Consider the following 12675-nt stretch of genomic DNA (forward strand, 5'->3'; position numbering starts at 1 on the left):
GCGTCCGATACACAGATAGTTCCAAGGCGGCCGAGGAGCCTCACAGCATAGCAATCAGGGTGCGAGGCGAGGGATGCGGCGAGAAAGCCCCAACGGCTAGAGGGAAGAGGCTTCAGGTCCGCCTCGGAATGGTCCAAGCATCGGACGCGCTTGGGGCGACTACCAGTGACAACCCCTTATCCCGCGACGCGTCCGATACACAGATAGTTCCAAGGCGGCCGAGGAGCCTCACCGCATAGCAATCGGGGTGCGAGGCGAGGGATGCGGCGAGAAGGACCCAACGGCTACACGGAAGAGGCTTCGGGGCCGCCTCGGAATGGTCCAAGCATCGGACGCGCTTGGGGCGACTACCAGTGACAACCCCTTATCCCGCGACGCGTCCGATACACAGATAGTTCCAAGGCGGCCGAGGAGCCTCACCGCATAGCAATCGGGGTGCGAGGCGAGGGATGCGGCGAGAAGGACCCAACGGCTAGACGGAAGAGGCTTCGGGTCCGCCTCGGAATGGTCCAAGCATCGGACGCGCTTGGGGCGACTACCAGTGACAACCCCTTATCCCGCGACGCGTCCGATACACAGATAGTTCCAAGGCGGCCGAGGAGCCTCACCGCATAGCAATCGGGGTGCGAGGCGAGGGATGCGGCGAGAAGGACCCAACGGCTAGACGGAAGAGGCTTCGGGTCTGCCTCGGAATGGTCCAAGCATCGGACGCGCTTGGGGCGACTACCAGTGACAACCCCTTATCCCGCGACGCGTCCGATACACAGATAGTTCCGAGGCGGCCGAGGAGCCTCACCGCATAGCAATCGGGGTGCGAGGCGAAGGATGCGGCGAGAAGGACCCAACGGCTAGACGGAAGAGGCTTCGGGTCCGCCTCGGAATGGTCCAAGCATCGGACGCGCTTGGGGCGACTACCAGTGACAACCCCTTATCCCGCGACGCGTCCGATACACAGATAGTTCCAAGGCGGCCGAGGAGCCTCACCGCATAGCAATCGGGGTGCGAGGCGAGGGATGCGGCGAGAAGGACCCAACGGCTAGACGGAAGAGGCTTCAGGGCCGCCTCGGAATGGTCCAAGCATCGAACGCGCTTGGGGCGACTACCAGTGACAACCCCTTATCCCGCGACGCGTCCGATACACAGATAGTTCCGAGGCGGCCGAGGAGCCTCACCGCATAGCAATCGGGGTGCGAGGCGAGGGATGCGGCGAGAAGGACCCAACGGCTAGACGGAAGAGGCTTCAGGGCCGCCTCGGAATGGTCCAAGCATCGGACGCGCTTGGGGCGACTACCAGTGACAACCCCTTATCCCGCGACGCGTCCGATACACAGATAGTTCCGAGGCGGCCGAGGAGCCTCAACGCATAGCAATCGGGGTGCGAGGCGAGGGATGCGGCGAGAAGGACCCAACGGCTAGACGGAAGAGGCTTCGGGTCCGCCTCGGAATGGTCCAAGCATCGGACGCGCTTGGGGCGACTACCAGTGACAACCCCTTATCCCGCGACGCGTCCGATACACAGATAGTTCCAAGGCGGCCGAGGAGCCTCACCGCATAGCAATCGGGGTGCGAGGCGAGGGATGCGGCGAGAAGGACCCAACGGCTAGACGGAAGAGGCTTCGGGTCCGCCTCGGAATGGTCCAAGCATCGGACGCGCTTGGGGCGACTACCAGTGACAACCCCTTATCCCGCGACGCGTCCGATACACAGATAGTTCCGAGGCGGCCGAGGAGCCTCACCGCATAGCAATCGGGGTGCGAGGCGAAGGATGCGGCGAGAAGGACCCAACGGCTAGACGGAAGAGGCTTCGGGTCCGCCTCGGAATGGTCCAAGCATCGGACGCGCTTGGGGCGACTACCAGTGACAACCCCTTATCCCGCGACGCGTCCGATACACAGATAGTTCCAAGGCGGCCGAGGAGCCTCACCGCATAGCAATCGGGGTGCGAGGCGAGGGATGCGGCGAGAAGGACCCAACGGCTAGACGGAAGAGGCTTCAGGGCCGCCTCGGAATGGTCCAAGCATCGAACGCGCTTGGGGCGACTACCAGTGACAACCCCTTATCCCGCGACGCGTCCGATACACAGATAGTTCCGAGGCGGCCGAGGAGCCTCACCGCATAGCAATCGGGGTGCGAGGCGAGGGATGCGGCGAGAAGGACCCAACGGCTAGACGGAAGAGGCTTCAAGGCCGCCTCGGAATGGTCCAAGCATCGGACGCGCTTGGGGCGACTACCAGTGACAACCCCTTATCCCGCGACGCGTCCGATACACAGATAGTTCCGAGGCGGCCGAGGAGCCTCAACGCATAGCAATCGGGGTGCGAGGCGAGGGATGCGGCGAGAAGGACCCAACGGCTAGACGGAAGAGGCTTCAGGGCCGCCTCGGAATGGTCCAAGCATCGGACGCGCTTGGGGCGACTACCAATGACAACCCCTTATCCCGCGACGCGTCCGATACACAGATAGTTCCGAGGCGGCCGAGGAGCCTCACCGCATAGCAATCGGGGTGCGAGGCGAGGGATGCGGCGAGAAGGACCCAACGGCTAGACGGAAGAGGCTTCAGGGCCGCCTCGAAATGGTCCAAGCATCGGACGCGCTTGGGGCGACTACCAGTGACAACCCCTTATCCCGCGACGCGTCCGATACACAGATAGTTCCGAGGCGGCCGAGGAGCCTCACCGCATAGCAATCGGGGTGCGAGGCGAGGGATGCGGCGAGAAGGACCCAACGGCTAGACGGAAGAGGCTTCAGGGCCGCCTCGGAATGGTCCAAGCATCGGACGCGCTTGGGGCGACTACCGTTGCCAACCCCTTATCCCGCGATGCGTCTGATACACAGATAGTTCCGAGGCGGCCGAGGAGCCTCACCGCATAGCAATCGGGTTGCGAGGCAGATTATTGGGAAGGGAACCCCCTGGGATGCGGCTCAAGCAGTGCCCAAAGGGACTGGAATGCGGAATCACATCGAGAGACCCAAATGCTATACGAGGGCTCAAATCGAATTATCGATTTGGCCACGACATGGACGCATCGGAACGACTACCTTTGCCGAACCACTCGCAATTGCATCCATACCGAAACCAATAGACATTTCCGTTAGAGCCCTCGCATAGCATTCGGGAATCTCGCATGCCCCTCTAAATCGACCAATGCTGGCGCTCAATGAAAATCCGAGCGCTACCACCGTTCGAGCGCCAGCATTGGTCGAGTTAGAGGGGCACGGGGGAGAATGCTCCAGTCAACACCTCCCCTATATAAGTTATTTGTCCGATTCTCGCACAACCGTAGTCTGCCTCGTCGAATCAAACAACGGTCCCAGATTCCGACTTCCGTTCCGTAGAGACCCAAAAGCTAGATGGAGGCTCGCAAGAAAGAGAGTCGGCGCATAGCAATCGGGTTTCTCGAACGTTTAGGGACCGAGCTCACTTGCGGATAGGGCAAAATCCGCCAAGCAACCCAAAAGCTAGACGGGGGCTCGAATCGAATCGCCTAGGCGGCCACAACAACGACGTGTTGGATCGACTACCAGTGCCAAACCATTCAGCAAGACTAGTCTGTGTCGAGGCCGGATAGAGATTCTCAGAGAGCGCCCGCATAGCATTTAGGAGACCTGCCGCGTCCCTCACACTCGACAAATGGTGGTGCACGTTTATAAATCCGAGCGATCCCAACCCTTTCAAGCACCAACATCGGTCGAGATAGAGGGGCACGGAGGGGGCTGCGTGAGACAACACAGTCCCCTATATAAGTTATTTGTCCGATTCTCACACATCCGAAGAATGGTCATCAAATCGGACAACAGCCCAAACTTCCGACTTCCGTCCCAGAAAGCCCAAGAGCTATCTAAAACGTTCATGGCCGGAACTCGATCGCGGCTATACCAGTCCGCCAAGCAACCCAAAAGCTAGACTGGAGCTCTAGTCGAATCACCTCTGTGGCCATTGCAAGGACGTGTTGGAGCGACTACCATTGCCGAACCATTCCGCAGGTCGAGTCCATACCAAGGCCGCATAGAGATTCACGATGAGCTCCTGCATAGCAATCAGGAGACTTGCCGTGTCCATCACAATCGATAAATCCTGGTGCAAGATTTTTGCATCCGAGCGCTCCAACCAGTCGAGCACCAGCATCAATCGACATAAACGGGCACGGGGGGAGGATGCTCGAGAACACTACCTCCCCTATATAAGTTATTTGTCCGATTCTCAAGCAGCCGAAGTCTGGTCATCGAATCGGGTCAAAGACCACAACTTCCGACTTTACCCACAATGCAAGTCATCGAATCGAACATCGGCCCCCGAGTCGGACTCCATGCGTATGTCAGGTCATCGGACCCAAATTCCGCCTTCCTGCGCATGGCGGGCCATCAATATCAACTCGGTCATCGGACCCAAACTCCGCCTTTTTGCGTATGGCACGCCTTCAAATCGGTCATCGGACCCAAATTCCGCCTTCCTGTGCATGGCGGGCCATCAACATCAACTAGGTCATCGGACCCAAATTCCGCCTTTCTGCGCATGGCACGCCATCAACTCGGTCATCGGACCCAAATTCCGCCTTCCTGCGCATGGCAGGTCATCGGACACAAATTCAGACCTCGCCAATATGCCTACGTATCGAATCGGTCATCGGACCCAACTTCCGACTTCATCCATACTGTAGGGTCTTTGAGGTTGGCGCGGTGCGCTCAACCCAGGGAGTCGACCCATCGAAGCATACACCTCCCCTATATAAGCTATTTGTCCGATTCCCACACCTGTGTAGTTTGCACCTCTGACCAGGACATCGACCCCAACTTCCGAACTCGACTGCAACGACGGCACCAGCGCCTTGGTGCGCACCTTGCGACGCACAGTCCCAACATTCGCCTTCCTGCACATGGCAGGTCATCGGACCCAAATTCCGACCTCGCGAGTATGCCTACATATCGAATCGGTCATCGGACCCAACTTCCGACTTCATCCATACCGTAGGGTCTTTGAGGTTGGCGCGGTGCGCTCAACCCGGGGAGTCGACCCAACGAAGCATACACCTCCCCTATATAAGCTATTTGTCCGATTCCCACACCTGTGTAGTTTGCACCTCCGATCAAGACATCGACCCCAACTTCCGAACTCGCCTCCAACGACCGAACCAGCGCCTTGGTGCGCACCTTGCAACGCACAGTGCCAACATTCGCCTTCCTGCACGTGGCAGGTCATCGGACCCAAATTCCGACCTCGCGAGTATGCCTACATATCGAATCGGTCATCGGACCCAACTTCCGACTTCATCCATACCGTAGGGTCTTTGAGGTTGGCGCGGTGCGCTCAACCCGGGGAGTCGACCCAACGAAGCATACACCTCCCCTATATAAGCTATTTGTCCGATTCCCACACCTGTGTAGCTTGCACCTCCGATCAGGACATCGACCCCAACTTCCGAACTCGACTAAAAAGACCGCACCAGCGCCTTGGTGTGCACCTTGCAACGCACAGTGTCAACATTCGCCTTCCTGCACATGGCAGGTCATCGGACCCAAATTCCGACCTCATGAGCATACCTACTAATCGAATCGGTCATCGGACCCAACTTCCGACTTCATCCATACCGTAGGGTCTTTGAGGTTGGCGCGGTGCGCTCAACCTGGGGAGTCGACCCATCGAAGCATACACCTCCCCTATATAAGCTATTTGTCCGATTCCGACACCTGTGTAGTTTGCACCTCCGCTCAGGACATCGACCCCAACTTCCGAACTCGCCTGCAACGACCGAACCAGCGCCTTGGTGCGCACCAAAAGTGCGCACTTTTGGAGGGCACTTTTCTGCGCTCCAAAGGTGCGCACTTTTGGAGGGCACTTTTTGGAGGGCACTTTTCTGCGCTCCAAAGGTGCGCACTTTTGGAGGGCACTTTTTGGAGGGCACTTTTCTGCGCTCCAAAGGTGCGCACTTTTGGAGGGCACTTTTTGGAGGGCACTTTTCTGCGCTCCAAAGGTGCGCACTTTTGGAGGGCACTTTTTGGAGGGCACTTTTCTGCGCTCCAAAGGTGCGCACTTTTGGAGGGCACTTTTTGGAGGGCACTTTTCTGCGCTCCAAAGGTGCGCACTTTTGGAGGGCACTTTTTGGAGGGCACTTTTCTGCGCTCCAAAGGTGCGCACTTTTGGAGGGCACTTTTTGGAGGGCACTTTTCTGCGCTCCAAAGGTGCGCACTTTTGGAGGGCACTTTTTGGAGGGCACTTTTCTGCGCTCCAAAGGTGCGCACTTTTGGAGGGCACTTTTTGGAGGGCACTTTTCTGCGCTCCAAAGGTGCGCACTTTTGGAGGGCACTTTTTGGAGGGCACTTTTCTGCGCTCCAAAGGTGCGCACTTTTGGAGGGCACTTTTCTGCGCTCCAAAGGTGCGCACTTTTGGAGGGCACTTTTGTGCACTCCAAAGGTGCGCACTTTTGGAGGGCACTTTTCCTGTGCTCCAAAGGTGCACACCTAGGTGAGCACCTTCGACCACACCTTGTAGCACACCAAACTCTGACTTTCGACTTCATCCGCAATGCAGGGTCTTTGAGGTTGGCGCAATGCGCACAACCAGGGGAGTCGACCCATCAAACCCAACACCTCCCCTATATAAGCTATTTGTCTGATTCTCATACATGCGTAGCCTGCAGGAGCAATTAGGACATCGACCCCAACTTTCGGCTTCTAAACGAAAACAAGGTCTTTGAGGTTGGTGTAATGCGAACAACTAGGGGAGTCAACCCATCAAACCCAACACCTCCCCTATATAAGCTATTTGTCTGATTCTCATACATGTGTAGTCTACAGGAGCAATTAGGACATCGACCCCAACTTTTGACTTCTTAACGAAAACAAGGTCTTTGAGGTTGACGTAATGCGCACAACCAGGGGAGTCGACCCATCAAACCCAACACCTCCCCTATATAAGCTATTTGTCCGATTCTCATACATGTGTAGCCTGCAGGAGCCATTAGGACATTGACCCCAACTTTTGACTTCTTAACGAAAACAAGGTCTTTGAGGTTGGCGTAATGCGCACAACCAAGGGAGTTGACCCATCAAACCCAACACCTCCCCTATATAAGCTATTTGTCTGATTCTCATACATGTGTAGCCTGCAACAACGATTAGGACATCCACCCCAACTTCTGAATTCGTCTGCGTTGACCGCACCAAAGGTGCACGCCTTGGTGCTCACCAAAATCCGACTTCCGACTTCTTCTGCTATGCGGGGTCTTTGAGGTTGGCGCAGTGCGCACAACCAGGGGAGTCAACCCACCGAATGCAACACCTCCCCTATATAAGCTATTTGTCTGATTCTCATACATGCGTAGACTGCAGCAATGATTAGGACATCCACCCCAACTTTTGACTTCTTAAACAAGACAGGGTCTTTGAAGTTGGTGCAGTGCACACAACCAGGGGAGTCGACCCATCAAACGCAACACCTCCCCTATATAAAGCTATTTGTCCGATTCTCATACGTGTAGTCTGCAGCAGCGATTAGGACATCGACCCCAACTTCCGAATTCGTTTGCATTGACCGCACCAAAGGTGCACGCCTTGGTGTGCACCCTGGAGTGCACTTTGGTGCTCACCTCGGTGCACACTTTGGTGTGCACCTCGGTGTGCACCAAAGGTGCGCACCTTGGAGCGCACCAAAGGTGTACACTTTGGAGCGCACCACATAGGGTCTTTGAGAGGTTGGCGCAGTGCGCACACCAAGGTGGGTGTTGAGGTGCGTGCCGAGGTGGGTGGGTGCTAGGGTGCGCTCCATGGTGGGTGCCAGGGTGGGTGCGTGCTAGGGTGGATTCCAAAGAGGGTCATAGGGTGGGTGCCAAGGTGGGTTGGTGATATAGTGGGTTCAAAGGTGGGTACTAGGGTGGGTTCCAAGGTGGGTCACAAGTTGGGTGCCAGGATGCGTGGGTGTTAGGTTGGGTGCCAAGGTGGGCTCCTGCGTGGGTGGGTGCTAGGGTGGGTTTCAAGGTGGACGCGAGGGCGGGTGCCAAGGTGGGTAACAAGTTGGGTGTTAGGATGGGTGAGTGCTAGAGTGGGTGCCAAGGTGGGTGGGTGCTAAGGTGGATGCCAAGGTGGTTCACAGGGTGGGTGGGTTCTAGGGTGAGTTCCAAGGTGGGTCACAGGTTCAGTGCTAGGGTGGGTGTCAAGGCGGGTGTCGAGGTGCCTGGGTGCTAGGGTGTGGATGCCAATGTGGGTCATAGGGTGGGTACTAGGGTGGGCTGCAATGTGGGTGCCAAGGTGGGTAACATGCTCGGTGGGTTCTAAATTGGGTGCCAGGGTGGGTGTGCACCCACCTTGCCCGAGGTGGGTGCCAAGGTGCCAGTGTGGGTGGGTGCTAAGGTGGATGCCAAGGTGGGTGAGAAGGTGGGTGATAGGTTGAGTGGTAGGATGGGTGGGTGCCAAGATGGGTCACAGGGTGGGTGCAAGGGTGGGTAGGTGCTAGGGTTGGTGTCAGGGTGGGTGGGTGCTAGGTTGGGTTCCAAGGTGGGTGCGAGGGTGAGTGTCAAGGTGGGTCACAGGTTAGGTGCTAGGATGGGTGAGTGCTAGGGTGCAAAGGTGCCAGGGTGGGTGCTAGGATGGGTCGATGCTAGGGTGAGTGGCAAGGTGGGTCCACAAGTGTCAAGGTGGGTGCCGAGGTGGGTGCCAAGTCGGCGACTGCTATGGTGGATGCCAAGGTGGGTCACGGGGTGGGTGCCAAGTTGCTAGGTTGGGTTCCAAGGTGGGTGCCAACGTGGGTGCTAGGGTGCGTGGGTTAAAGGGTGTGTCACAACGTGGGTGCCAGGATGGGTGCGCACCCACACTGGCCAAGACGGGTGCGGGTGCAAGGTTGGGTTCCAAGCCCGGTCACAGGCTGGGTGCTAGGATGGGTGGGTGCCAAGGTGGGCACCAGGGTGGGTGCACCCACCCTGGCCAAGGTGGGTCACGGGGTGGGTCCTAGGGTGGGTAACGGGGTGGGTACTAAGGTGCGTGCCAAGGTGGGTCATAGGGTGGGTGCCAAGGTGGGCACCAGGGTGGGTGTGCACCAACCCTAGCCAGGGTAGGTCACGGGGTGGTTGTCGGGGTGGGCGTCAAGGAGCCAAGGTGGGTGGCAAGTAGCCAAGTTGCGTGCCAAGGTGGGTGTCGGGGTGGGTGCCAAGGATCCAAGGTGGGTGCCAAGGAACCAAGGTGGGTGTCTGGGTGGGTGCCGAGGTGGGAGCCAGGGTGGGTCCCAAGGTGAGTGCAAAGGTGGGTGCCAGGGTCAAGGTGAGTGCCAATGTGGGTTCCAAGGTGCCAGGGTCAGGGTGAGTGCCAATGTGGGTTCAAAGGTGCTAAGTTGGGTGCGAGGTTGGGTGCGAGGGTGGGTGGGTGCCAAGGTGTGCTAGGTGGAAGCCCGGGTGGGTCGGCATCCCATGGGTGTCGAGTTGGGTGCCTGATGGGTGCTTCTTGTCAAGTTTTAGTCGTCGGGACTCATTTCGAGCCTTAGAGGTCGTTTCTTGTCCGGTTGCCCTGTCTTCGACCTGGGAACCCAATTTTGGTCCTCGGGTCCCATTTTTTTTTGTCTCGCATCCCACTTTTGGCCTGTGGCCTTTTCGGGGTCGATTCTCGTTTTGGGCATCAGAGCATGTTTCTTCTCCTAAAACCCAATATTTGTTTATTAAGTCTCGGAACACATTTTTGTTCTCGTGGACCCATCATGGGTCTTGGAACGCATTTGTGGTCCTTGGGTCCCATTTTGCATCCCGAAACTTGTGTTTTGGTGCTTGATCCCTATTTTGGGTGCCCACCTTGCACCAAGTGCGCACCCGGGGCAAACCGAGCGCCTTGGTGCACCGGGGCAAGATCGAGCGTGCACCCGAGGCGCCCCGAACATGCACCAAGGTGCACTCGGCCCACATGTGAGCGCAGGTCGTTGCGCCCGAGGTGGTGTGTGGGCACCGCGTTGCAGACGGGACACTGCACGCACACGACGCCCCCTCCAGGTGCACGCACGTAGGCCGGGCCGGGTGCACACCCGACGCCCTAGCAAGGTGCGCGCACCCGGGCAGGGCTCACACTTGGCGAACGGGGCGCACTTCGCGAGGGAGGGTGTGCACCTCGACGGGGGTGGGTGGCCGGGGTGGATTCGCACGTGGGTCGCGGTTTGCTAAGTACACACTGCGACAAGCTCATAACGGGTGCGATCATACCAGCGTTAGTGCACCGGATCCCATCAGAACTCCGCAGTTAAGCGCGCTTGGGCCGGAGTAGTACTGGGATGGGTGACCTCCCGGGAAGTCCCGGTGTTGCACCCTTTTTTAGTTTTTCGCCGGGCGTCGCAATGCTATTTGAATAAACCTTTTGCCCGTTTGCGTTCTCGTCGGGGCCGGGCCGGGCCGGGGTGCGCTGCCCGCACTACCGCGCGCGCGGGGGCGACACCGAGCGCGCACCCGAGGCGCCCCGAGCACACAGGCCACGGTGCAACCCGGGCGTTGTGCGCGCACCCCGGTGCGCCCGAGGTGCTGCGCGCGCACCCAGGTGAAATCGGTGTGCACCTCGGCCAGTGCGCGCTCGGTCGAGTCGCGCACGTTGGCCAAGGTGCACGGTGATGTTTCTTACTCTAAGGTTCCGCACCAGACGCCCGGGACAGGTGAGCGAAGCTGGGCGGGGCCGGGTGCGCGGCCGGGGCAGGTGCACGCAGCTGGAGAGAGCTTTGGAGCACACTTCGGAGCGCACCAATGATGCGCTCCATTCAAAAGTTTCCTGAAAAGGCAAAAAAAGTTGAGATTATAGAATTTCCCACTTGAGAGATTGTAAAAAAAAAAAATTTAAAATGAAGGAAACGCGGGTGCCAAGGTGTGCGCAGCCCAGCCAAGGTGTGCGCACCAAGGCGCCCACCCTGGCGAAGGTGCACGCAAGGTGCGCACCCGAGGCAAACCGGACAATTAACCCAACTTTCGACTTCGCGCGCACCTTGGAGCGCACTTCGGAGCGCTCCTTGGTGCGCACCAATCTTGGGCACCTCGGAGTGCACCATGGCGCCCACCAAGGTGCGCACCCGGGGCAAACCGAGCTCCGACTTCGTGCGCACCTTGGAGCGCACGAAAGGTGCGCACCATGGCGCCCACCAAGGTGCGCAGCCCAGCCAAGGCGTGCGCATCAAGGTGCGCACCCTGGCGAAGGTGCGCACCCGGGGCAAACCGAGCTCCGACTTCGTGCGCACCTTGGAGCGCACAAAAGGTGCGCAACCCAGCCAAGGTGTGCGCACCCCGGTCAAACCGAGCTCCGAATCGTGCGCACCAGAGGTGCACGCCATCGTGCGCACCTTGGAGCACACTTCGGAGCCCTCCTTGGTGCGCGCCGATGTTGCGCACCTCGGAGCGCACCCGGGGAAAACAATGCAATTAACCCGACTTTCGACTTCGTGGGCACCTCGGAGCGCTCTCGGGTTCGCACCTCGGAGCACACCGAGGTGCGCACCTTTGATGCGCTGCCTTCACCAATTTCCAGAAAAGGCAAGAAAACATTGAGAAGGTGTGCGCACCGAGGTGCCCACCCTGGCGAAGGTGCACGCGAGGTGCGCACCCGGGGCAAACCGGGCTCCGACTTCGTGCACGCCGCACCTTGGAGCACACTTCGGAGCGCTCCTTGGTGCGCACCAGGGCGCGCAACCCAGCCGAGGTGCCCACCCCGGCGAAGGTGCACGCGAGGTGCGCACCCGGGGCAAACCGGGCTCCGACTTCGTGCACGCCATGGTGCCCACCGCGGCGAAGGTGCACGCGAGGTGCGCACCCGGGGCAAACCGGGCTCCGACTTCGTGCACGCCGCACCTTGGAGCACACTTCGGAGCGCTCCTTGGTGCGCACCATGGTGCCCACCAGGGCGCGCAACCCCGCCGAAGGTGCACGCGAGGTGCGCACCCGGGGCAAACCGGGCTCCGACTTCGTGCACGCCGCACCTTGGAGCACACTTCGGAGCGCTCCTTGGTGCGCACCATGGTGCCCACCAGGGCGCGCAACCCCGCCGAAGGTGCACGCGAGGTGCGCACCCGGGGCAAACCGGGCTCCGACTTCGTGCACGCCATGGTGCGCACCGCGGCGAAGGTGCGCACCCGGGGCAAACCGGGCTCCGACTTCGTGCACGCCGCACCTTGGAGCACACTTCGGAGCGCTCCTTGGTGCGCACCAGGGCGCGCAACCCAGCCGAGGTGCCCACCCCGGCGAAGGTGCACGCGAGGTGCGTACCCGGGGCAAACCGGGCTCCGACTTCGTGCACGCCGCACCTTGGAGCACACTTCGGAGCGCTCCTTGGTGCGCACCATGGTGCCCACCAGGCCGCGCAACCCAGCCAAGGTGTGCGCACCAAGGTGCACGCGAGGTGCGCACCCGGGGCAAACCGGGGTCCGACTTCGTGCACGCCGCACCTTGGAGCACACATCGGGGCGCTCCCGGGTTCGCACCGGCGTTGCGCACCGTGGTGGGCACCTCGGAGCACACCAAGGTGGGCAGCGAGGTGCGCACCTTTGATGCGATGCCTTCACTAATTTCCATAAAAGGCAAAAAAAAAACGAGATTTTAAAATTTCCGTTTTGAAAGATAGTGAGAAAAAGGGAATGCTGGTGCCATCTTGAGCCCGCCCTGGTGCGCAGCCCAGCCAAGGTGTGCGCACCAAGGTGCCCACCCTGGCGAAGGTGCGCGCCCGGGCAATTAACCCAAC

At 59.4% G+C, this 12675-nt stretch overlaps 1 non-coding gene across 1 annotated transcript; it reads left to right on the plus strand.

The window, feature by feature from the left end:
- The first annotated feature begins 10155 nt into the window (after window positions 1-10155).
- LOC131866189 (5S ribosomal RNA) lies at window positions 10156-10274 on the plus strand. Its single transcript, XR_009364820.1, has one exon. It is a non-coding gene; the product is annotated as a 5S ribosomal RNA (ribosomal RNA).
- Window positions 10275-12675: the final 2401 nt, after the last annotated feature.

The sequence above is a fragment of the Cryptomeria japonica genome, unplaced genomic scaffold, assembly GCF_030272615.1.
Source record: "Cryptomeria japonica unplaced genomic scaffold, Sugi_1.0 HiC_scaffold_133, whole genome shotgun sequence".
In the NCBI taxonomy this organism is placed as follows: Eukaryota; Viridiplantae; Streptophyta; class Pinopsida; order Cupressales; family Cupressaceae; genus Cryptomeria; species Cryptomeria japonica.